This window comes from Dendrobates tinctorius, unplaced genomic scaffold, assembly GCF_039654945.1.
Source record: "Dendrobates tinctorius isolate UK_male_01 unplaced genomic scaffold, ASM3965494v1 ptg000159l, whole genome shotgun sequence".
NCBI lineage: Eukaryota > Metazoa > Chordata > Amphibia > Anura > Dendrobatidae > Dendrobates > Dendrobates tinctorius.
The window spans coordinates 18,778,997-18,805,542 of NW_027361826.1; the positions used below are offsets into that span (position 1 = coordinate 18,778,997).

At 44.7% G+C, this 26,546-nt stretch overlaps 1 protein-coding gene across 5 annotated transcripts in view; it reads left to right on the forward strand.

Moving 5' to 3' along the window:
* Window positions 1-2,789: 2,789 nt before the first annotated feature.
* Window positions 2,790-26,546, forward strand: part of SGSM3 (small G protein signaling modulator 3) — an 84,174-nt gene continuing 60,417 nt past the window's right edge. Inside the window, exon 1 of one of the 5 annotated variants that reach the window (XM_073549602.1) lies at window positions 2,790-2,947. The gene's annotated coding sequence lies outside the window, so the exon portion shown is untranslated. The other 4 variants (XM_073549604.1, XM_073549603.1, XM_073549606.1 and 1 more) reach the window with 4 other exon arrangements.

The following is a 26,546-nucleotide window of genomic DNA, read 5'->3' on the forward strand; positions in this document are numbered from 1 at the left end:
GGAGGCGGTTGCCTGGTATATTGATGCACAACAAAAACTTGTATGTGGCGCTGTTCACACTATGGCCATGCACAGCATCCAGGTTAATAGCCTAGTAGTAACACCCTTCTATTAGATCAGGCGTTTACGGGTCCCTAACTCTAAATCCTACCACTGAAACAGCACAAAAAGAGGACTTAAAAATCCTCCAATAATACAAGAAAACAGCAACCGCCCCCTCCATGTATTGGTAGGCTGTGAGCGGTTGTCTCATCAGTATTCTTGCACCTGTGTTGCCATCTTAATTATATGGGTCCACTGCATCCTCCATTTGTCTGGAGGCCTGGATGGGAAGCATCTCTGCTATTTTGCTGTTTTCTTGTATTATTTGAGGATTTTTAAGTCCTCTTTTTGTGCTAATTCAGTGTTTGGATTTAGTGTTAGGGACCCATAAACGTGGGGACCTTTGGCGTAGGTTACGGGCTCACATATTTTGGCCAAAATATCAGCTAATACCTCACATATTTTTCCTCTCCCACTTCACAACTCTCCAGCACTTTGTTTCCATCCATTTCTGGGTGCTTCTTGAAGTATGTTTGGGGTAATTGTCTTACTGGAAGACTCATGACCTAGGACGCAAACCCAGCTTTCTGACACAGGGCACTACATTGGTAATCTTCAGATTTCATGATGCCTTCTTTGTACACAGTTAAGTCACCCAGTGCCAGAGGCATCAAAACAACCCCAAAGCATCTTTGAACCACCACTATATTTGACTGTAGGTACTGTGTTCTTTTCTATGTAAGTGACATTCCATTTTCAGTAAACAAAAAAATGATGTGCTTTACCAAAAAGCTCTACCTTGGTCTCATCTGTCCACAAGACACTTTTCCAGAATGATTTTGGCTTACCCATGTACATTTTGACACACTGCACTCTTGCTTTTTTATGTCTCTGTGTCAGCAGTGGGGTCCTCCTGGGTCTCCTGACATGGCTTTTCATTTAAATGTTGACGGATAGTTCATGCTGACACTACTGTACCCTGAGCCTGCAGGACAGCTTGAATTTGATTGGGGCTGCTTATCCACCATCCAGACTACCCTGCGTTACAACCTTTCATCAATTTTTCTCTACCGTCCAAGGAGATTAGGCTAGTTTCACATTAGCGTTTAAACGACGCGCGCACGGCGCCGCTAAGCCACGCCCCCTGCCGGCTCCCTGCCCGCCCCTTCCTGTTATCGCCTCCTCCGAGCACAGAGGGCTGCATGCGTTATGCGCACCCTATCTTTAGCATAGGGTGCGCAGGCCGTGCGCAACTATGAATATAGCGTGCGCTGCGCATTTTTGAATGTGCGCCGTGCGCGCCAAAATGCAACATGCTGCGTTTGGCGCGCACGGCGCACCTCCAAAAATGCGCAGCGCACGCTATATTCATAGTTGCGCACGGCCTGCGCACCCTATGCTAAAGATAGGGTGCGCATAACGCATGCAGCCCTCTGCGCTCGGAGGAGGCGATAACAGGAGGGGGCGGGCAGGGAGCCGGCAGGGGGCGTGGCTTAGCGGTGCCGTGCGCGCGTCGTTTAAACGCTAATGTGAAACTAGCCTTAGCTGTAGTTGTAAACTCCTTGATTATGGAGCACACCGTGGACAAAAGAACATCAAGATCTCTGGAGATGGACTTGTAACCTTGAGAGTGTTGATATTGTTTAACAATTTTGGTTGTTAAGTCCTCAGACAGTTCTGTTCTTTCTGTTCTCCATGCTTAGCGTGGCACACACAGACACACAATGCGAAGATTGAGTCAGCTTCTCCCCTTTGTATCTGGTTTCAAGTGTGATTTTCATATTGCTCACGCCTGTTACTTGATATGGGTGAGTTTGGACGAGCATCACATGCTTGAAACAAAGATGTTTACCCACAATTTTGGAAAGGTGGCAAGTGGCAACAATTTTGACCCGTCCATTTTCGGAGTTTTGTGTGAAATTATGCCTTTCTTTTCCTCAGTTTTGTTGATGATCCAATACAACAGCCAGCTTCTTTAGCAATGACCTTTTGTAGCTTACCCTCCTTGTGGAGTGTGGCAGTGACTGCCTCCTGGACATGTCAAGTCAGCAGTCTTCCCCATGATTGTGGCGCTTACTGAAACAGACTAAAGGACCTTACTAAACGCTTACGAAGCCTTTGCAGGTGTTTTTTTGTTAATTGAAATATATAGGTAGATTATTTAAGGAATATTTAAAGCATTTTTTCTTTATGGATTTTTGAGCACAATCTGCTCACAAAGCCACATAAATAAAAAGTGGCCCCATCGCTACGTCTGAATAAACCCTAGCAGTTTAGCTGCAGTATGTGTGTTCAGGCTGTGTGCACACGCTGCGGATTTTGCTGCGTTTCCGCAGTGGTTTTGGCCGCTGCGGTGTACAGTACCATGATTCCCTATGGGAATCAAAAACCGCAGTGCAGACGGTGCGGAATTATCTGTGGTTTTCAATCCGCAGAAAGAATTGACATGTCAATTCTTTCTGCGGATTCTGCTGCGGTTTGCTATCTCCTCCATTGAGGAGATGAAAAACCGCAGAGCAATCCACAGGTAAAACCGCAGAGCAATCTGCAGGTAAAACCGCAGGTCTTTTGACCTGCGGTTTCACCTGCGGATTTTACAAAATCCGCGCGGATGAATTCGCACCTAATCCGCAGCGTGTGCACACAGCCTCAGAGAGAATATTCCATGTACTTGTGTGATCTTGATCTGGTCGCTCGCTGTTTTGGGCTCACGTTTCTAACCTATGGTTGTCTCTATGAATGCAGTGAGCAGAGGGCGCAGGCGCAGTGAGCGCAGGCAGCAGCCGCTCGCTCGCTCGCTCTATCGGGTGTCGTTACTGCACATGCGCACTGGTGAGGCAGTTGGCTAGAGCCTGTAGACAGCTGAGCTCCGAGGCTGAGAGGAGCCGAGACCTCAAAGAGACAGGTGAGAAGCGGCGGCCGCACCGGGCGGACTCCTATCTGCTGCGTGTGTGCGAGGGGCGACAAACACCGAGCTGTGGTGGGAGACACGGAGCAGCGGCTGCAGCAGGAGGACGACGGGCTGATCCGGCAGCATCCAGACATGGCAGTCCTGTGTGCAAACCCTGACACTGAGTGCTGAGGTGACAGCTGAGGATGGTGAGGGTGGTAAGACATGGGAGGCGTCCAGAGAGCTGGTGACAGGTTGTCAGGATCAGGAAGCTCGTAGTAATGGGGGGCGAGGTGTCAGGGGCTGGGGGCTGCCACCACACCCCAATAATAGGGGTAATAAGGTCCTAATAATACAGGTACTATCTATAATATATCCTAATAATAGGAATAATGTCCTAATAATACAGGTACTATCTATAATATATCCTAATAATAGGGGTAATGTCCTAATAATACAGGTACTATCTATAATATATCCTAATAATAGGGGTAATGTCCTAATAATACAGGTAATATCTATAATATATCCTAATAATAGGGTAATGTCCTAATAATACAGGTACTATCTATAATGTATCCTAATAATAGGAATAATGTCCTAATAATACAGGTACTATCTATAATATATCCTAATAATAGGGGTAATGTCCTAATAATGCAGGTAATATCTATAATATATCCTAATAATAGGGTAATGTCCTAATAATACAGGTACTATCTATAATGTATCCTAATAATAGGAATAATGTCCTAATAATACAGGTACTATCTATAATATATCCTAATAATAGGGGTAATGTCCTAATAATGCAGGTAATATCTATAATATATCCTAATAATAGGAATAATGTCCTAATAATACAGGTAATATCTATAATATATCCTAATAATAGGGTAATGTCCTAATAATACAGGTACTATCTATAATGTATCCTAATAATAGGAATAATGTCCTAATAATACAGGTACTATCTATAATATATCCTAATAATAGGGGTAATGTCCTAATAATGCAGGTAATATCTATAATATATCCTAATAATAGGGTAATGTCCTAATAATACAGGTACTATCTATAATGTATCCTAATAATAGGAATAATGTCCTAATAATACAGGTACTATCTATAATATATCCTAATAATAGGGGTAATGTCCTAATAATACAGGTACTATCTATAATATATCCTAATAATAGGAATAATGTCCTAATAATACAGGTACTATCTATAATATATCCTAATAATAGGGGTAATGTCCTAATAATACAGGTACTATCTATAATATATCCTAATAATAGGGGTAATGTCCTAATAATACAGGTACTATCTATAATATATCCTAATAATAGGGGTAATGTCCTAATAATACAGGTACTATCTATAATATATCCTAATAATAGGGTAATGTCCTAATAATACAGGTACTATCTATAATGTATCCTAATAATAGGAATAATGTCCTAATAATACAGGTACTATCTATAATATATCCTAATAATAGGAATAATGTCCTAATAATACAGGTACTATCTATAATATATCCTAATAATAGGAATAATGTCCTAATAATACAGGTACTATCTATAATATATCCTAATAATAGGGGTAATGTCCTAATAATGCAGGTAATATCTATAATATATCCTAATAATAGGGTAATGTCCTAATAATACAGGTACTATCTATAATATATCCTAATAATAGGGGTAATGTCCTAATAATACAGGTACTATCTATAATATATCCTAATAATAGGAATAATGTCCTAATAATACAGGTACTATCTATAATATATCCTAATAATAGGGGTAATGTCCTAATAATACAGGTACTATCTATAATATATCCTAATAATAGGGTAATGTCCTAATAATACAGGTACTATCTATAATATATCCTAATAATAGGGTAATGTCCTAATAATACAGGTAATATCTATAATATATCCTAATAATAGGGTAATGTCCTAATAATGCAGGTACTATCTATAATATATCCTAATAATAGGGGTAATGTCCTAATAATACAGGTAATATCTATAATATATCCTAATAATAGGAGTAATGTCCTAATAATACAGGTAATATCTATAATATATCCTAATAATAGGGGTAATGTCCTAATAATACAGGTAATATCTATAATATATCCTAATAATAGGAGTAATGTCCTAATAATACAGGTAATATCTATAATATATCCTAATAATAGGGGTAATGTCCTAATAATACAGGTAATATCTATAATATATCCTAATAATAGGAGTAATGTCCTAATAATACAGGTACTATCTATAATATATCCTAATAATAGGGGTAATGTCCTAATAATACAGGTACTATCTATAATATATCCTAATAATAGGGGTAATGTCTTAATAATACAGGTAATATCTATAATATATCCTAATAATAGGGGTAATGTCCTAATAATACAGGTAATATCTATAATATATCCTAATAATAGGAGTAATGTCCTAATAATGCAGGTACTATCTATAATATATCCTAATAATAGGGGTAATGTCCTAATAATACAGGTACTATCTATAATATATCCTAATAATAGGGGTAATGTCCTAATAATACAGGTACTATCTATAATATATCCTAATAATAGGGGTAATGTCCTAATAATACAGGTACTATCTATAATATATCCTAATAATAGGGGTAATGTCCTAATAATACAGGTAATATCTATAATATATCCTAATAATAGGGGTAATGTCCTAATAATACAGGTACTATCTATAATATATCCTAATAATAGGGTAATGTCCTAATAATGCAGGTACTATCTATAATATATCCTAATAATAGGGGTAATGTCCTAATAATATAGGTAATATCTATAATATATCCTAATAATAGGAGTAATGTCCTAATAATACAGGTACTATCTATAATATATCCTAATAATAGGGTAATGTCCTAATAATGCAGGTACTATCTATAATATATCCTAATAATAGGGGTAATGTCCTAATAATACAGGTAATATCTATAATATATCCTAATAATAGGGGTAATGTCCTAATAATACAGGTACTATCTATAATATATCCTAATAATAGGGTAATGTCCTAATAATACAGGTACTATCTATAATATATCCTAATAATAGGGGTAATGTCCTAATAATATAGGTAATATCTATAATATATCCTAATAATAGGAGTAATGTCCTAATAATACAGGTACTATCTATAATATATCCTAATAATAGGGGTAATGTCCTAATAATACAGGTACTATCTATAATATATCCTAATAATAGGGGTAATGTCCTAATAATGCAGGTACTATCTATAATGTATCCTAATAATAGGGGTAATGTCCTAATAATACAGGTACTATCTATAATATATCCTAATAATAGGGGTAATGTCCTAATAATGCAGGTACTATCTATAATATATCCTAATAATAGGGGTAATGTCCTAATAATACAGGTACTATCTATAATATATCCTAATAATAGGGGTAATGTCCTAATAATACAGGTACTATCTATAATATATCCTAATAATAGGGGTAATGTCCTAATAATACAGGTACTATCTATAATATATCCTAATAATAGGGGTAATGTCCTAATAATACAGGTACTATCTATAATATATCCTAATAATAGGGTAATGTCCTAATAATACAGGTAATATCTATAATATATCCTAATAATAGGGGTAATGTCCTAATAATAGAAGTAATGGATCCCATTAATAGATGATATAATAATATATCCTAATAGGGGTAATAATAGGTATAGTGTGGTTAGCAATAGAAATACTTTTGATACTGATATAGAAATAATATCCTAATAATAACAAATACCGTATATAAAGAATATGTCCCAATAATAGAGATAATATGTATAATGAAAAAATAATATGGATATGTATAGTAATAGAAATAATCTTGATTCTAATATAGAAGTATCCTAATAATAATAGAGATTAATAATATGGTGATGCATTATATCCTAATAATAGTCATATTATATGTCCTAATAATGATAGTAATAAAGTGGTATATCTTAATTATCGAAGTAATCCTAATACTAATATATACATATCATAATAATAGAAATATGTCTGTATAATATAGTGTATACTAATTATGGAGATAATATATGTCCTACTAAAATAATAGAAAAATGTCTGGAACATAATAGACATAAAATGGCCTAATAATAGTAAAAATAGTATATTCTAATATTACTGATAAGTCCTAGTTGAAATAATCCTGGTACTAATATAGAAATAACAGCTCCTAATAATAACAATATAAATAATCCACGTCTGGACCCCGAGAGTGTCCTAAGCTATGTCGTGAGGCGAAATTTTAACCCCGCGCGTTCCAATTCTCCAAACAATTTTGCCCCTATCTACATAATGGGGAAAAAGTGTGTGTGTGTATCAAGCCCCGCCCCTCATTATGATGTCATAATGGTTGACTATGGGATGGAGGATGTGTGATGGGTATATGGGCATGGGACTATGGGATGGAGGATATGTATGACGGGTATATGGGCATGGGACTATGGGATGGTGGATATGTATGATGGGTATATGGGCATGGGATTATGGGATGGTGGATATGTATGATGGGTATATGGGCATGGGACTATGGGATAGAGGACGTGTGATGGGTATATGGGCACGGGACTATGGGATAGAGGACGTGTGATGGGTATATGGGCACGGGACTATGGGATGGAGGACGTGTGATGGTTATATGGGCATGGGACTATGGGATGGGAGGATGTGTGATGGGTATATGGGCATGGGACTATGGGATGGGAGGATGTGTGACGGGTATATGGGCACTGGACTATGGGATGGAGGATATGTATGATGGGTATATGGGCACGGGCCTATGGGATGGTGGATATGTATGATGGGTATATGGGCATGGGACTATGGGATGGAAGATAATTATAATTTGCTATAACTAACCACAGTTAGTTACTATACCCGGGCAGCGCATAGTAATAATATAAAGCTAGTCTAATAATATAAATGTTCTAATAGCAATAGATAGATACGTCCTACTAATATTAGAAATAATAATAGACACAATAATGATAGAGATAATATGTCCTAATAGCAGGAGACGTAACACTAATATTAATAGAGACCCGTCCTAATAATGGCAATTATAATAATAGTAATAATCTGTCCATTGTTTATAGCGGCATCCTCGCTGATCTTTATGGCCGTGCTGTCTGTCAGTAAGACAGAGGACATCATTATATATGAATATCACTAATTAGTATTCAGCCAAAGTTTGCGGGAATGGCAGAATATTCTGGATGTTTGAGGTGATTGATAAATCTGTGGCAGTGGACGGGTTAATGGGGACCCCGGTGATGGAGCAGCGCTGGCTCTGACGTGCGCCTGTGACTCACAGCTTAATCACATTGTCCCTGGTCTCCTTTCCCTGCGCACATTGCGGTGTATTACTGTGCAGTGTATTACGGTGGCTGAGCTGCGCAGCCATCTGCTTCGTGTCATTCACATCTCCTGCACACCATCGGTCAGGGGGCGCGCACCATAGGCCAGAAATCTGGGTACTTTCTGCCGCACAAGCTACAGGTGAGCCCGGACTGATGACACATTGTGGTGTGACAGCCGAGGCTCTGCTGGAGACAGGTCAGCCCAGCACAGGTTGTCACAACATACTGCTTTCTGTCATTATTTTTTGCAGTCTACTGTACAGTGTAGACGCTTCCACTGATCAATACAGGGTCCAGTGCGGACGCTGCCACTGATCGGTACAAGGACTAGTGCAGACGCTGCCGCTGATCCGGCACAAGGTCCAGTGCAGACGCTGCTGCTGATCCGGCACAAGGTCCAGTGCAGACGCTGCCGCTGATCCGGCACAAGGTCCAGTGCAGACGCTGCCGCTGATCCGGCACAAGGTCCGGTGCGGACGCTGCCGCTGATCCGGTGCGGACGCTGCCGCTGATCCGGTGCGGACGCTGCCGCTGATCCGGCGCAAGGTCCGGTGCGGACGCTGCCGCTGATCCGGCGCAAGGTCCGGTGCGGACGCTGCCGCTGATCCGGCGCAAGGTCCGGTGCGGACGCTGCCGCTGATCCGGCGCAAGGTCCGGTGCGGACGCTGCCGCTGATCCGGCGCAAGGTCCGGTGCGGACGCTGCCGCTGATCCGGCGCAAGGTCCGGTGCGGACGCTGCCGCTTATCAGTCCACTGTGTTCTACTTGTCGGCCACTGCATACTCTAGTCCATATACTGTGAATTGGTCGATCATTGTCCGTTTCTATGATTAGCAGTCTAGATCCAGCATAGCTAGGATCTTTTTATCTGCAGCATTTCTGAGCGGCTCTGTGCTATTTAGGGGCCGTGTTGGGTATAATCACGTGTACCGTACGTCTCATGTTTCCAACAGGTCTGACTGGAGACGCTGCTCTGGGCTGATACCTGGTCCTGTCTGGCAGGTGTTATACAAACCAGTCACAATTTAATTTCCTCTTTGTGTTTACATTAGAGATCATGAAAAATGGCAAAGTATTTTCCAGCACCTTACTTGCTATATAGTGATCCTATTGAGACTTACAAGAGAGTAGTACTGACCCTTGATGAGCTGTAGCTCCGCATCAGTGATGTCTCCAGGGCAGCCGTGGTGTTTTCTGTGTTTGTATAGTGTGTGGCAGCTTATATGTTATGTATCTTATTGATAAAAGCTGTTGTCTACATGTTATCACCCACTTGGGGTGATGACGGGATTGTGACGCTCATGTTTCCATCTGTCTATAAAGATATGGCAGTCATGCTGGGATTCTGGGAACAAGGCAATGCTTAAAGGGGGTTGTCTCCTTTTTTAAAAGTTTTTCACTTATAAGATCCATCAGTATTAAAAAAAACAAAAAACAAAACTAGGTTTTATGTACCCTCTGTCAAGGATGACAGGGGGGCGGGTGTTTCACTCAGAACCCACCGCTGCCAAAAGTTTTTCATGTGACGCAACTCTGCTGCCTCCAAACCTCTGGACAATTACGCAATTGACTGACGAGTGATGGATGAGGCCACAGCTGCTTGCACTACTAGGCCGTTTATTGGGGAGCTCACAGTGAGCGTATGGTATTTACACCTCCGTTTCCAGCTTGTGGAATATAGTATTACAGAAGCACAGCAAGCTGTACCTTCCAGGACTGACCAAATACACAAATGCAGATTCTTCTCTTTATTAGATCAAGGTTACGCCCACATACCTCCCGTTGGTGAGCTCATGTGGAGGCTGCCTGTGGGATGTGCTAGGTCTTTTAGAATTTTATAAGATCACCAACCTTCAGGATATCTTCAGAGATACCAGGCGGTAGATGTTGTCATCATGTTTCGTATTGCGATTTTACCTTTATGTAGAAATAAAAACATGACCTAGATAGCATCACCCATTGGACTGTTAATAAGTTGCAGGGGTTAGAATGGCCTTATGGTGATGTGAATGAATGTGTTATGTCCGTCCCTTTGCTACAGTGTCGAAAATATATCTTCCATAAATTTCAGATCAATGCAAACCCCAATATTCATCACTGACCACTTGCTCCAATACATTGCAGAACAGTGCCTTGAACAGAGGAAGCTCTATGCATGGGAAATGGACTTCCCCCGCCTCAGCGTCAACGAATCCCAATCTTAGTGTCTGGGTCTCAGAGCAAATCTCCTGTGGTAATAAACTGGTCACTGCAGGAGGTCCCTACTTCAGTGGAAGTTGAAGTGTCTGTTCTCTCTCACTTCCCTAGTTATTAGTTTCTCTCTTCCCCAGCTATAATTAATCCCATATGTTCAATGTGGGGGTGATCTGTCCCCTCTCGGGAGACGTCTTATGGATTTTAATTTTTCTCTAACACCCTCACGGGGTCCTCTGCTGAGTCTCGGCCGCTACCCTGGTCTCTTGTTGTCTAAAGCACTGATGTCACATCAAGAGCGCTGCAGCTAATTACTGAGCTCAGTGGCTCGTGTCCTCTACATTGGCAGAGCAGTTGAGCTCACTGATTGGCTGCAGTGCTGTTGACAGTAACAGTCACAGGAAACTTGGAGCTGAACTTGAGGAGGGGGAAGTACAACAAAGTTTGTTTTTCCCTATCTGAGTTTATAAGAAAAAAAAATTCAGAGGACAACCACTTTTAAAAGCGTGTTCACACCAGGCAGATGTTTAGTGGATTTTCTAGGTAGAATTCCCGCAACATATTATGCTATGTAATCAGTCTGGATTTTAAATCTGTAGTTTGTGAATATCTGCTGCAAATGTCACCCTTTATAATGCCTGGGGTATAATCCTTGGCAAATCTGTAGCAAAATCGAGGTCATGCAGCTGAATTTCTATCCTTTATGGGTGTGCCCTGCATGTAGCTGTCATAAGCACTGTGTGGGTCCATTATACTGTATGGGGCACTGTGTGGAGCCATTATACTGTTTGGAGCCCATTATACTGTATGGAACACTATGTCACTATGTGAGGCCCATTATACTGTATGGAGGACTATGAGGAGCTATTATACTGTATGGAGGACTATGAGGAGCCATTATACTGTATGGAGGACTATGCGGGGCCATTATACTGTATGGAGCACTATGTGGGGCCATTATACTGTGTGGAGCACTATGTGGGGCCATTATACTGTATGGAGCACTATGTGGGGCCATTATACTGTATGGAGCACTATGTGGGGCCATTATACGGTATGGAGCAGTATGTGGGGCCATTATACGGTATGGAGCACTATGTGGGGCCATTATACGGTATGGAGCACTATGTGGGGCCATTATATGGTATGGAGCACTATGTGGGGCCATTATACGGTATGGAGCACTATGTGGGGCCATTATACCGTATGGAGCACTGTGTGAGGCCATTATACGGTATGGAGCACTGTGTGGGGCCATTATACCGTATGGAGCACTATGTGGGGCCATTATACCGTATGGAGCACTATGTGGGGCCATTATACCGTATGGAGCACTATGTGGGGCCATTATACGGTATGGAGCACTATGTGGGGCCATTATACGGTATGGAGCACTATGTGGGGCCATTATACGGTATGGAGCACTATGTGGGGCCATTATACGGTATGGAGCACTATGTGGGGCCATTATACGGTATGGAGCACTATGTGGGGCCCACTATACCGTATGGAGCACTGTGTGGGGCCCACTATACCGTATGGAGCACTGTGTGGGGCCCACTATACCGTATGGAGCACTGTGTGGGGCCCACTATACCGTATGGAGCACTGTGTGGGGCCCACTATACCGTATGGAGCACTGTGTGGGGCCCACTATACCGTATGGAGCACTGTGTGGGGCCCACTATACCGTATGGAGCACTGTGTGGGGCCCACTATACCGTATGGAGCACTGTGTGGGGCCCACTATACCGTATGGAGCACTGTGTGGGGCCCACTATACCGTATGGAGCACTGTGTGGGGCCCACTATACCGTATGGAGCACTGTGTGGGGCCCACTATACCGTATGGAGCACTGTGTGGGGCCCACTATACCGTATGGAGCACTGTGTGGGGCCCACTATACCGTATGGAGCACTGTGTGGGGCCCACTATACCGTATGGAGCACTGTGTGGGGCCCACTATACCGTATGGAGCTGTCATGATCCCAGTGCTGGTTTTTGAGCTGCACACTTGGGGTTAATGATTGTGGCCTCTTTCTGGTTCTGGGAGAGCTTCATAAACCCCTGGGTAGCTTCAATCCCTGCCAGTTATACTTTTGCCTTTGGCCTAGTGTGCTGACCCCCGTGTGCCTGTTTGTTGCTATAGCTTGTTTATATGGTTCTGACCCGATTCTGTTTCCCGTTGTGAGTTTGCCTGTTGATTTTGTACTGCGTTATTATCTGTGTATGACTCATTGCATGTGACCTGATTACTCTCTGCTCGCCCCTCTTGTACCTTGCAACTATCTGTGTATGACTCATTGCATGTGACCTGACTACTCTCCGCTCGCCCCCTTTGGTACCCTACAGCTATCTCTGCGTGTGACTCATTGGCTACGTCCTGACTATTCTCACTGTCTATTCCCCTTGGTAACTTTGTCTCGCAGTTACTCTGCTAGGAATTGTCTTGCAGCTCCTAGCTCTGTGGAGTTTAGGCCACGCCCCCAGCAGTCACGTGCTTCAGGTCCTGCAGCTCTGAAGTACGCATCTCTTCGGTTGCTGCCCGTTCCACAGGTAGCTTTGAGCACTGTTCGCTTTACTCAGGACACGTGCACTGTCTCAGTGAGCAAGTTCAGTGCGGTGTCTCTGACATTATAACTGGCCTACAATTTTTTTTTCTCTCCTCACTTCTGCAGCATGGACCCAATGTGTGCTTTATCTGAGCAGGTGAAAAGCCTGACTCAGTCACTGCAGAAGCTTAGTTTGGAACACCAAGCTCTGGCCCAGTCCCAACGGCGGGTTGAGGACTCCGTTCAGGGGGTGCTTTCCGCTGGCTTCCAGCAGGTGGGGAATAGAGATGTCATTTTAATCCCACCTGAATCCCCGGTTAAATTGCCAGATATATTTTCTGGTAACAAGGATGAGTTCAGGGCATTTAAGGAGGGCTGTAAGCTTTTTTTTTTCTTTGAGACCCCGCTCCTCTGGGGATGAGAAACAGAGGGTGGGGGTGGTGATGTCCCTGCTTAGGGGGTCCCCACAAGCCTGGGCGTTCTCGCTTTCCTCTTCTGCCCCTGAGAGAATGTCTGTGGATGCATTTTTTGAAGCCTTAGGGCTTATTTATGATGAGCCTGATAGAGTGCGGTTGGCTGAGGACAAAGTAATGAGTGTCTGTCAGGGGGAGCACTCGGCCGAATGGTTCTGTACTGAATTCAGACGTTGGGCAGCGGAGATTTCCTGGAGTGATGCCGCCCTTCAGGGGCTGTTCCACAGAGGCCTGTGTGAACGTCTGAAGGATGCTTTGGCACTCCATCCTCCGCCTGACTCCCTGGAGGATGCCATGGTCCAAGCGGTTCGCAAGGATCGCAGGCTGCGGGCTAGAGGCATTATGCAACAGGAAACGCCCTTATTCTTCAGTGGAGATGAGACCCAGACTCTTCCTATGGCTATGGAGGTGAGCGCTGTCACCTGTGAGGGAAAGGAAAGAAGACGCCGCTGGGAAAAGCAGTTGTGCTTCTATTGTGGGAAATCTGGACATTGGAAGAAGGACTGCCCCTCCTGTCCGTCATCCTCCAAGATGGCGGGAAACGACTAGGTCTGGGTAGTAATCGAGGAGGCTACCCAGACCTTCAGATACAATTTTCCTCATGTGCAAAAATGGTGCTGCAGGTGGAACTGGAACTTGGTTATGGTCCTGTTCAGACTACTGCTTTTATTGACTGCGGTTCGGCTGTGAACCTGATTGATACCAAGGTTATGACTCTTAATAAGATAGGGACAGTCAGGCTTCATGATCCTGTTAAACTTGTGGCAATTGACTCATCTCTTAACCAAGACGGTATCTGTTGCAGGTCTGAACTTTTTTCTCTGAAAGTGGGTTCCACTCATGTGGAGAAACTAAGTTGTCTGGTGCTAGATAACTTGCCTGCAGGACTGGTACTGGGGATGCCTTGGCTTCAACGCCATAATCCTACCATTGATTGGGTTACAGGGGAAATCACTCAATGGAGATGCAATAATAAATGTGGTAACCGGGGACATCTTGTTAACGCTGTTAAATCCGTGTATGTGTCGTCTGTCGATCTGGAAGGTATTCCGGAGTACCTGAAAGATTTCGAAGACGTGTTTTCCGAAACTGAGGCTGAGGCGCTGCCACCGCATAGACCCTATGATTGTGCCATTGATTTAGTACCCGGAGCCATGTTACCTAAGGCTCGATAGTTCAATTTGTCTTGGCCTGAGCGCCAAGCCATGAAGGAGTACATAGCTGAGAGTCTCCGCAAAGGGCATATCAGGCCTTCTGTGTCACCTGTGGCAGCAGGGTTCTTCTTTGTGAAGAAAAAAGATGGTGGTTTGCGGCCGTGCCTCGACTTTCGGGAACTGAACAAGATAACGGTAAGGAACTCTTACCCGCTTCCCCTCATCCCAGACTTATGTAACCAGTTAGCTGGGGCCCAATGGTTCTCCAAGTTAGATCTGCGGGGGGCCTACAATCTGATAAGGGTTCGGGAAGGGGACGAGTGGAAAACTGCATTCCTCACATCAGAAGGACTCTTTGAGAACCTGGTAATGCCATTTGGGTTAACTAATGCACCCGCTATTTTCCAAAATTTCATCAATGTTGTGTTTTCTGATCTGATAGGCCGTTTTGTTATTATTTATTTGGATGATATTTTGGTGTATTCCCCGGACAGTCAATCTCACTTGCAACATCTAAAGACAGTTCTCCAGAGACTCAGGGAGAACCAATTGTTCGCCAAATTGGAAAAATGTTCGTTTTTTGTACAGGAGCTGCCTTTTTTGGGGTTGATTGTGTCCTGTGAGGGGTTTCGTATGGATCCTAAGAAGGTGCTGGCGATCGCTGACTGGGTTCAGCCTCGAGATCTCAAGGGGCTCCAGCGCTTCTTAGGATTTGCGAACTATTACCGTAGATTCATTAAAGGTTTCTCACAAGTGGTGAAACCACTCACGGATCTTACCCAGAAGGGAGCTGATGTAAAAAATTGGTCTGTACTCGCTAAGGAATCCTTCTCAGCGATTAAGAAATGTTTTATGTCTGCCCCGGTGTTGGTGCAACCTGACCCGTCCAAACCATTCATTGTGGAGGTGGATGCTTCTGAAGTGGGGGTGGGGGCTGTGCTGTCCCAGGGTCCAGCCACCCTTACCAATCTCAAACCCTGTGCCTTCTTCTCCAAGAAGTTCTCTTCAGCTGAGAAAAACTGATGTAGGCAATAGAGAACTTCTTGCGGTCAAGCTGGCGTTTGAGGAATGGAGGCACTTTTTGGAAGGGGCGACTCACCCTATCACGGTTGTCACGGATCACAAAAATTTGGCATACCTTGAATCTGCTAAGAGGCTTACTCCTAGACAGGCCCGTTGGTCACTTTTTTTTTCACGATTTCAGTTCTCAATTACTTTTCGACCGGGGTCCAAAAATGTTAAAGCGGATGCCCTGTCCAGAAGTTTTGATCCAGTGTCCCCCCCTGAGCCGCCGTCCTCCATTCTTCCCCCAGGGGTGGTAGTGACGGGGGTCTCAACTGAGTTGGAACAAGAAATCCTAAGGGCTCAGGCCCTAGCTCCGGCAACCAGGCCAAGCGATAAACTGTTTGTTTCAGATTCATTGCGGCCTAGACTTGTGCAGGAGTTTCATGATTCTAGGCTGAGTGCTCATCCAGGTATCATGGCCACTAGAGAGGCAGTAGCCAGGGGTTTTTGGTGGCCTTCATTAAGGTCCGATGTCAAGGAATTTGTTTCTGCTTGTGGCATATGTGCCCGTTCCAAAAGCTCGCATAACCGACCGGCTGGGGAACTCATACCTTTACCGGTTCCTGATAGGCCATGGACTCATCTTTCCATGGATTTTATTACCGGCCTTCCACCTTCCAGGGGCAATACCGTGATCTGGGTGGTGGTGGATAGGTTTTCTAAACAGGCCCATTTTATTCCCTTGGCAGCATTACCTTCAGCAGAAACGTTGTCAAGATTGTTTGTGCAGCATGTGGTCCGATTGCATGGGGTACCCCTGAATGTTGTGTCTGACAGAGGTGTGCAGTTTGTGGCCAAATTTTGGAGGGCGTTCTGTATGAAATTGGGCATCTCACTCTCCTTCTCGTCGGCATATCACCCGGAGAGTAATGGTCAGACAGAACGCACCAATCAATCCCTGGAACAAATTCTCAGGTGTCTGACCTCCGCCAGACAGGAGGATTGGTGTGATGCTTTACCGTTGGCTGAATTTGCTTTTAACAACCGGGTGAGTCAGTCCACCAACATGTCCCCATTCCTGATTAACTATGGCTTTAATCCACATTTTGGGGAGTTTTCTCGGGTGGATTCCGGTTGTCCAGGAGCAGAGGGGTCCGTTCAACGGTTAAAAGACCTCTGGGCTGAGGTCCAGCGTAATATCTCTCGAGCCCAGGGGAGATACAAATATTTTGCGGACAAAAAGAGAGCCTCGGGAGACATGTTTCAGGTGGGAGAGAAGGTTTGGCTCTCCACGCGTAACATCAACTTAAAGGTACCATCAGTTAAGTTGGGACCAAAGTTCATTGGTCCGTACGTGATTATGGAGATAGTCAACCCAGTGGCATATAGGTTGCGTCTCCCCGCCTCCTTAAAAATATCTGTGTTCCATAAGTCTCTGTTGAAACCAGCAGGATCTGTCAAAGAGAACTCTGAGACTGTTGTTCCTCCAGTGCTGGTGGAGGGTCAATTGGAGTATGAGGTCGGACATATTGTGGACTCTCGGCGGGTGCGCCGCTCTTTGCAGTACCTGGTCCACTGGAAGGGATATGGACCAGAAGAGCGCTCATGGGTCCCTGCTCGCTCGGTACATGCAGATCGCCTGGTTCAGGCGTTCCATGCCAAGTACCCGGGGAAGCCTGGGGGTCCGGAGGCCCCCCGTTGAGAGGGGAGTACTGTCATGATCCCAGTGCGGGTTTTTGAGCTGCACACCGGGGGTTAATGATTGTGGCCTCTTTCTGGTTCTGGGAGAGCTTCATAAACCCCTGGGTAGCTTCAATCCCTGCCAGTTATACTTTTGCCATTGGCCTAGTGTGCTGACCCCCGTGTGCCTGTTTGTTGCTATAGCTTGTTTATATGGTTCTGACCCGATTCTGTTTCCCGTTGTGAGTTTGCCTGTTGATTTTGTACTGCGTTATTATCTGTGTATGACTCATTGCATGTGACCTGATTACTCTCTGCTCGCCCCTCTTGTACCTTGCAACTATCTGTGTATGACTCATTGCATGTGACCCGACTACTCTCCGCTCGCCCCCTTTGGTACCCTACAGCTATCTCTGTGTGTGACTCATTGGCTACGTCCTGACTATTCTCACTGTCTATTCCCCTTGGTAACTTTGTCTCGCAGTTACTCTGCTAGGAATTGTCTTGCAGCTCCTAGCTCTGTGGAGTTTAGGCCACGCCCCCAGCAGTCACGTGCTTCAGGTCCTGCAGCTCTGAAGTACGCATCTCTTCGGTTGCTGCCCGCTCCACAGGTAGCTTTGAGCACTGTTCGCTTTACTCAGGACACGTGCACTGTCTCAGTGAGCAAGTTCAGTGCGGTGTCTCTGACAGGAGCACTGTGTGGGGCCCACTATACCGTATGGAGCACTGTGTGGAGCCCACTATACCGTATGGAGCACTGTGTGGGGCCCACTATACCATATGGAGCACTGTGTGGGGCCCACTATACCGTATGGCGCACTGTGTGGGGCCCACTATACCGTATGGAGCACTGTGTGGAGCCCACTATACCGTATGGAGCACTGTGTGGGGCCCACTATACCATATGGAGCACTGTGTGGGGCCCACTATACCGTATGGAGCACTGTGTGGGGCCCACTATACCGTATGGAGCACTGTGTGGGGCCCACTATACCGTATGGAGCACTGTGTGGGGCCCACTATACCGTATGGAGCACTGTGTGGGGCCCACTATACCGTATGGAGCAATGTGTGGGGCCCACTATACCGTATGGAGCACTGTGTGGGGCCCACTATACCGTATGGAGCACTGTGTGGGGCCCACTATACCGTATGGAGCACTGTGTGGGGCCCACTATACCGTATGGAGCACTGTGTGGGGCCCACTATACCGTATGGAGCACTGTGTGGGGCCCACTATACCGTATGGAGCACTGTGTGGGGCCCACTATACCGTATGGAGCACTGTGTGGGGCCCACTATACCGTATGGAGCACTGTGTGGGGCCCACTATACCGTATGGAGCACTGTGTGGGGCCCACTATACCGTATGGAGCACTGTGTGGGGCCCACTATACCGTATGGCGCACTGTGTGGGGCCCACTATACCGTATGGCGCACTGTGTGGGGCCCACTATACCGTATGGCGCACTGTGTGGGGCCCACTATACCGTATGGCGCACTGTGTGGGGCCCACTATACCGTATGGCGCACTGTGTGGGGCCCACTATACCGTATGGCGCACTGTGTGGGGCCCACTATACCGTATGGCGCACTGTGTGGGGCCCACTATACTATATTTTGGGCTGGGTGGGGATTACAGTTGAATCCTACTGTGATGGATCACCATTCTTTGTGTGTGTGTGGGGGGGGGGGGGGGGGAGTACAATGGGGTCATAATACCGTGTGTGTGGAGGTATTTCCTGTGGGGGGTATCTTACTGTGTTTGTTGGCATCATACTTTATTATCTGTACTATGCAAGGTTTATTACATATTTACATTAGCCCATTGGACCATATGCTTTTTACATATCATATTATATGTCAATATTTTATTGTGATCTTCTAAATAAAATGCACTTTGTGGGACATCCCCCTTCAAGTTTGTTTCCGTATTGTAAAAGTTAATTGTTATATTTGATGATCAGGGAAAACGCCCTCAATTGTAGAATTTTTTTTTACTAAATATCAAGGTTGGCCCACGACTTTGTCCAAGCTTTTAATTGTGTCCCTCTGTGTATTTGAGTTTGACGTCCTTGTATCTAGCCTGTGTTTAGGGATGCGGCTGTAGAGAAGGTCTGTATCATGAGCAATCCCCTCTCTGCATCAGACCTTGACATTTGTCTTCAGGGACCGGATTTAATGAGACAGTGGTGATTATAGCGGGGGCGCCTATAAGACGCCCCCGCAGGTCTCGCCGGTCCTCTTGACTGTAAGGAAGTGTCGCTACGATTCTGCGTTCCCGTGTTCTAGTCTTATGACAGTGGCATTTAATCACAGCTTATACGGTGATATGATAACTCACTTATCTCCTTCATTAAAAAATAAATGAACCCCCTCGGACGTTCCGGCCACTTTTAATTGAATGGAGGATTGTAAACCTGGTAATTCCACCATGGGCATGGCACACAGCATGGTATAATAAGCTCCTTCCACCAGACAGGCGTAGTGAATGCGCTGCAGGTAGTGCACAGCGAGGGGGGGAGGGTGGAGAACAAGGAGAGTAAATATTAGGAGCGCAGAAGCAGGATGTGCAGCTCAGGGAATGCTTTCCTGTATTAATGCATGAACAACTGAGAAGGAAGGGGAGGGAGACGAGAAGCATCTATGGTGGAAGTGAAGCCCCCACTGACAGAGAAGAGTGGGGATCTGAAGCCATAAGGAGCCTTGAGGCAAAGTGCTGCTTCTTCCCATACATGCAGGTACAACCTCCAGCTGTTCCTTCCCATGCACCTGTTACTCCTCTTTGTGTCGTTTGTTTCCGCTGTAATCCTGTTGGTTTTTTTTTCAGTGTTTTCGTTCTTAATACTCCTTTTCTATAGGGATAGCTGCAGTTTATGCGATGCATAAGTGCTGTAAATGGGATCCCGCAGCCGTCGTCCAAAGCCGCACCTGTCCTGTATACAGCTTACTAGTGACACGTCAGTGACTGCACACAGCTGCCGGAGAGAGTACGGCCCCAGAATGGCCCGTCTCGTGCCACAGCTGGGACAGATGAGACTAGTCATTGGCGTCTCGCTGGTTGTCTACACCGGCGTCACTCCAGCTTTACAGGTGCAGGAACACCCTCTCCTTACAGGAATTATGTCCCAATCCCGGAGATGGTGAATGTTTTATAAGGGTGGAGATAGGTGTGGGTTCCTCTGCTTCACAGGGAAATTGCAAATAATATGCAGTATGGGTAAGTGCAGACACAGTGGATCTTCTGCGCAGGTAATCTGCAGGGTAAGACCGGATCATCTAAGTATATTCTAAATATGGCAGAACTTGAAAAACAGTGCAGATTACTCAGATTTTTCAGTCTGTCGTGTCAATTTTTGCTGCAGATTTTACCTACTTTTTCTTTTTTATATGGCAGATTGCAGCAAAATTGGCCGCGAAGATTGAGGCTGAAGTTTCTTCCCTAGTGCATGTAGCAAATCATAGAAGTTACCGTAATTTTCTGCTAAATTGCTTCGTACATGCCAAAAATCGCTAACTCCAAACTGTGCATAGTATTGAAACATCATGGTCAACTAATCTTGAGATTGCTGCTGGGACATAATGTGGAGCTCTTTAAAGGGAATCTGTCACCCCTTTTTTGAGATATCATATAATGATATCATTCAAGTGCATGTAGCAAATCATAGAAGTTACCGTAATTTTCTGCTAAATTGCTTCGTACATGCCAAAAATCGCTAACTCCAAACTGTGCATAGTATTGAAACATCATGGTCAACTAATCTTGAGATTGCTGCTGGGACATAATGTGGAGCTCTTTAAAGGGAATCTGTCACCCCTTTTTTGAGATATCATATAATATCATTCGTGTGTCACATAAGGATTCTCTTAGTACTTTTGCTTCCCCCTTACCCTGCACCTTTCATGCATAAATACCTTTTTTATATCGGTTCAGATGTATGTAAACTGCCACGTTCTGGTCCGCTGGGCGGGGCTTATTCACCTGCTCCCCCCTCCCTGTCTTGCTCTACACAAGAAGAAATGCATAGAGCAAGACAGGGAGGGGGGGAGCAGGTGAATAAGCCCCGCCCAGCGGACCGGAACGTGGCAGTTTACATACATCTGAACCGATATAAAAAAGGTATTTATGCATGAAAGGTGCGGGGTCATGGGGAAGCAAAAGCACTAAGAGAATCCTTATGTGACACACGAATGATATTATATGATATCTCAAAAAAGGGGTGACAGATTCCCTTTAAAGAGCTCCACATTATGTCCCAGCAGCAATCTCAAGATTAGTTGACCATGATGTTTCAATACTATGCACAGTTTGGAGTTAGCGATTTTTGGCATGTACGAAGCAATTTAGCAGAAAATTACGGTAACTTCTATGATTTGCTACATGCACTTGAATGATATCATTATATGATATCTCAAAAAAGGGGTGACAGATTCCCTTTAAAAGGTTCCCTTTAATAAAGGGGTATTCCAGTTTTGGAAGAGCCCTGTGCCCCAGCAGCAGTTTAATAAAACTGAGATCAGCAGCTCGTGCTGTTGACTGGGCCAAAGCCACTGAGCTCATTGATTGGCTGCAGCGCTGTCGGCGTGAGGTCAATGCTGCAGACAACAGCACTCCCCAGGAGCAACGGTGGAGACTAAGCTCTGGACCCGGGGAGGGTGAATAAAGCTCAGGTTGTTTGTTTTTTAAATAAACTGCGTCCATTTCTAAGGGTTTTCCAAAACAGGAAAACCCCCTTTTAAATAAGACCTAGTGGTCTCTTATTATATCTATGGAGGATTTTATTGCCTATCTAGTTAAAAAGGGAAAAAAAACACGCAACAGTGAAACTGGCCCCTGGAGTGGTCAAACTGGTTCTGAAGGTGCAGTATATCCGCCCTGTCTCCAATATATGTTCACTTTACATTACACTGACCGGTTTTGTTGTAATACCTGCAAAATAAATAAGAGAGCCTATCTATGGCTGTGCCCACAATGGAAGGCTCTGGCTGATCTCCATGCAGATAGCTACGTCAGTAAATGCCAACGCTCCGTGCCCTGCGTGTCCTCTAATCGGCGAGCTCAGGACGTTGCCGCCAGTGAGACGGGCCTGGGGATTTACAGGCAGTGGCAGATAAATGAGGAATGATTATCCTCTGCTTTATATCTCCCACACCTCCCTTCCTGTACATTTTCTGATGGGTTTCCAAGGAGATGGCAGACCGGCAAGAAAAACAGCCTGACCCCTTCCCAGATGCATTTTTGTAATTTATAGCAGAATATTGCTTAAAATGAATCTAATATCTGTTTCATACTGCCCGATCCACAGGCAACATGATCAGTGACTGCCTTACTGCAGCCGGGTGTGTTTTATTGGAAACTAGTCATCCAAGACGCACAGTCCCCGACCGGCTTTTCAGTGCCTAGTCAATTGCCTTTTCCTGGCGGCTGCTCCCTTAGAATAACCGGTCCCTCCCTGACAAGGGGTCAGTTTTATAGTAGTAGTTTTCTTTGAAACGCCGTAGCCAGAGTCTGATCTATATTGCTTGTAGTTCAGACAGCATGAATCGGATGTCAGGTTCCCTTTAACTCTTTACGATTGTACCTTAATCTCAATCGATTATCAAAATGACCTATTGTTTAAATCAGGTTTCTGTATTTTGTAATGTGTGTTTTTTTTACCCATATTACAATGTGTGTATTAAAAATTAAAAAAATATAAATCTTTCAGCTTTTACACTGGCCACTGGGGAGTTTGTAGTCTTGAACTTTTTGTTGTTTCAGGAAACAACACATGCACATAGCCACAAATGACAAAAAATGAACCTTATCTTTTGTACTAATGCATCTAATGAGCATGTGCACAAGTCATTGTGAAGGAAAGAGGGTCAGCTGTGACATTGCCTATTGTCATTATTGGATCCTGTGTTATCAGCTGTGTATAGAGGTGTCACCTGCCTCTGATGATAAGAGTGGCGCCTGCTGAAAACTCTTCCTGAAAGGATTTTTTTTTTTTTTTAAATAAAGATTGTGATATATAGAATTTTTGTTTTTAGTTTGAAAATGCTATGTAGCAGAAATATTTTTTTTTTATACAAAAGGTCATTTTTTGATGACATCTTCCCTTTAAGGTGTTAGTACATTAGAAATATCTAATATTAAAGGTAAAATGGCACCTACGTCTTATCTACCTGTGTATCTATACAGTGGTGTTACTGACATAGTGTGCCAATATGAGGTCCCTTATGGAATTTGGTGATGCCAGGTTAATGTGCATAAGAAAAATATACAGGTACAAGCTATATTTGGAATGTGGAGTGTTTTAATAGGTTAGTGAATGGCGTCAGCACCATGGACTGATATAATCTTCATCTCTCGTGGGATTCACAAGAGCCGATAGTTTTATGCCTCTGACACTTTGCATCTCTTGCATGCGGGTTTAATTGTGGATTTGTAGCATCTAACGTAGGTGTAAAGTTATGTGTATGCACCCTCTATTGTCCGCATCAGTCTTTCCCATCCTAGCTTTTGCAGCACTGCAAGTCCCATATTGCCCTGACAATCCAGGGGTATAAGGGTCTGATCGGAGTTGTAGTTTGCCAACTGCAATAAATGTACAGAGGCAAAGATGAAAAAAGGGCAGTCATTAAGGGGTTAAAGCCAATCTTTAAAATAAAAAAATGGATTTTATACACCTGATGAGGCTGGTGTATTTATTGTGGATATTGCTTAAGGGGAACATGTCAGGTGGATTTTACACGCCCAAACTATCTATATGTGCATTCAAAGACAAGCCCAGCCATACCTTTACACGGCCAGTCCAGTCCTCTGTTATGAAGAAATCAACATTTAAATTGATATGCAAATGAGGCCGAAGAGCTATGGTAGATCTGAAACCTCTGTGACTCCAGCTCCTTTCCCCACCCAGGGCCGCCTTCTCCTGCTTGACTAACTGTTCCTTCCAATCAAGCAGGAGGCGGCAGCACTGGGAGGGGAATAGGATCGGAGAGACAAAGGCTTCGGATATACTATAGCTCTTCAGCAATATTTGCATATCAATTCCAACTCTTATTTCTCGGTATTCGGGGGGAATGGACTGGCCATGTAAAGGTACTGCAGGACTTGTCTTTGAAAGAGCTACATTCGCATATGAATAGTTTTTGGGGTGAAATCTTGTCGTCTGGATCCCTTTAATATTAAAATTAGCATTTTATGAATACGTCACACTTTAACCCCTTCCTTCTTTTTTCCATTTTTATTTTTTCCTCTCCCTTTTTAAATAGAGAACTTCTTTTTTCACTTTTTCACTATCAGACATACAAGGACTTGTTCTTGTGGAACAAGATGTACCGTTTTTGAGCAACACCGGTTATTTTACCATATAGAATAAGGGAAATGGCAAAAAAAATTCCAAGTGCAGTGACATGGTAAAAAAAAAATAAACAACCCCCCCCCCCCACACACAGACACACACACACACACACACACTATTTTTCCATTGTTTTGGCGGGGTTTATTTTCATTATACAGAAAAATGACCTAGAAACGTGATTCTCAAGATCAGTCCGATTTATGGAGATACCAAACATATATATTTTTTTAACTATTTGTTTTAAAAAAATTCAGAATTTTGTAAAGAAAAAAAAGTGAAAAAAATTGTTTTGTGTTGCCATTATCCTAAAGCCATAACTTTTTTATATCCCCGTCAATGGAACTGTGTCAGAACTTGTTTTTTCCATTCTACATGACGGCACCACGAGAGAGGGGATCCGCCCAATGAGGACAGGAAACCTTCAAGATAAAAGGGGCGGCTCCTCTCTCCGCATCAGTTGGTTTCCTGTCCTCGATGGGAAACCCTCAAGATGAAAACCTCTTGAAGATTCTGGAAGAAGGAAGAAAGAAGAGGATGCCTGGGCCTTGGTCGGGTGATTACTGGCAGGCACCGGTCTGCTACACCCGTCACCAGGTACCGGTAGTCGCCTCGGGGGCCATATATTCCTATGCCCCCCCTGAGCGAGTGCATGGCCACAGCCTGTGAGGCAATTGCCCAGGTGAAGTTTGATGCCTCGGAGACCACATTGGGTGCACCCTCCCTGATGCCGACATACCCCATAGAAGTCCACAGAGGCCACTTTTGTGCTCCCTCTCTGTTGACGTGTGGTGGCCATGCAGCCCGTGAGGCACATCGGTGCACGGGCAGAGGTAAGACTCCTCGGAGGACCCTCTCGGAATCCCTCCTTGTTGAGCCCAGGACGCCGGTCACCATTTGGGCCATAAAGAAGAAGCAGTACCTGCAGGAATCAGTTTGGCCAGCGGGGTGATCGCTCCCTCCAGGTAAAACCCAGCACAGGTATGGAGGAGGTGGAGGTGACCGGGCGTCTTGGTAGCCAGTGGTTTTGCAGCGTTATCGCCCCCTCCGGGCAGGTCCAGGTAGGGAGGGGGCGGTGGTGCCGGGTGTCATGGTGGCCGGGCGACAGAAGAACGCCGGGAGGCGCGCACCGGAAGTGACACGGGCGCGCACCGGAACTGACGTGCCCGATAGTGGCAGGACAGAGACGCTCACCAGGAACTGGCCGGAAAGGCTCCCCGAGTGTAGAAAGGGGGCGCGCACACGAGGGAAAGGCTGACGCGCTCCGGGGTATGCACGGGGAGGAGATCAGCACACACCAGTAGTGGTTACTGGGGGTGCAAACAAGTCGGATGTAGTGCGCAGGTGACCGGCATGTGCAGGATCAACCAGGTGATCAGTTAATTAAAAAAAAAAAAATGGGGTAATGCTGTCAGAAGTGCTGGCAGGGGTCACCAACATTCTAGGTTGAATGTGACTGTTCTCATCTGAAAGCAGCAGCAGCTAACTTGTTAAGATTGAGAGCCTTTTTTGCCAGAGCACTTACAGCCCCGCTAGGAGGTGCAGGAGTGGCGGTCTCGCTCAGATGAGAGGAGCCAGACGCACCATAACTACAGTGGAAGCCGCTCGGACAGCGTACGGGAGGATCGTCATGGGGGGGTCCACAGTCCCTATGGGAGTCATGTGTACAGACCAGTCAGCCTCCAGATCCGGTACCCGTCTTGTGAAGCGTCCGAGTGGTGAGTGAGCTTCGAGAAAGTCCAGTACAA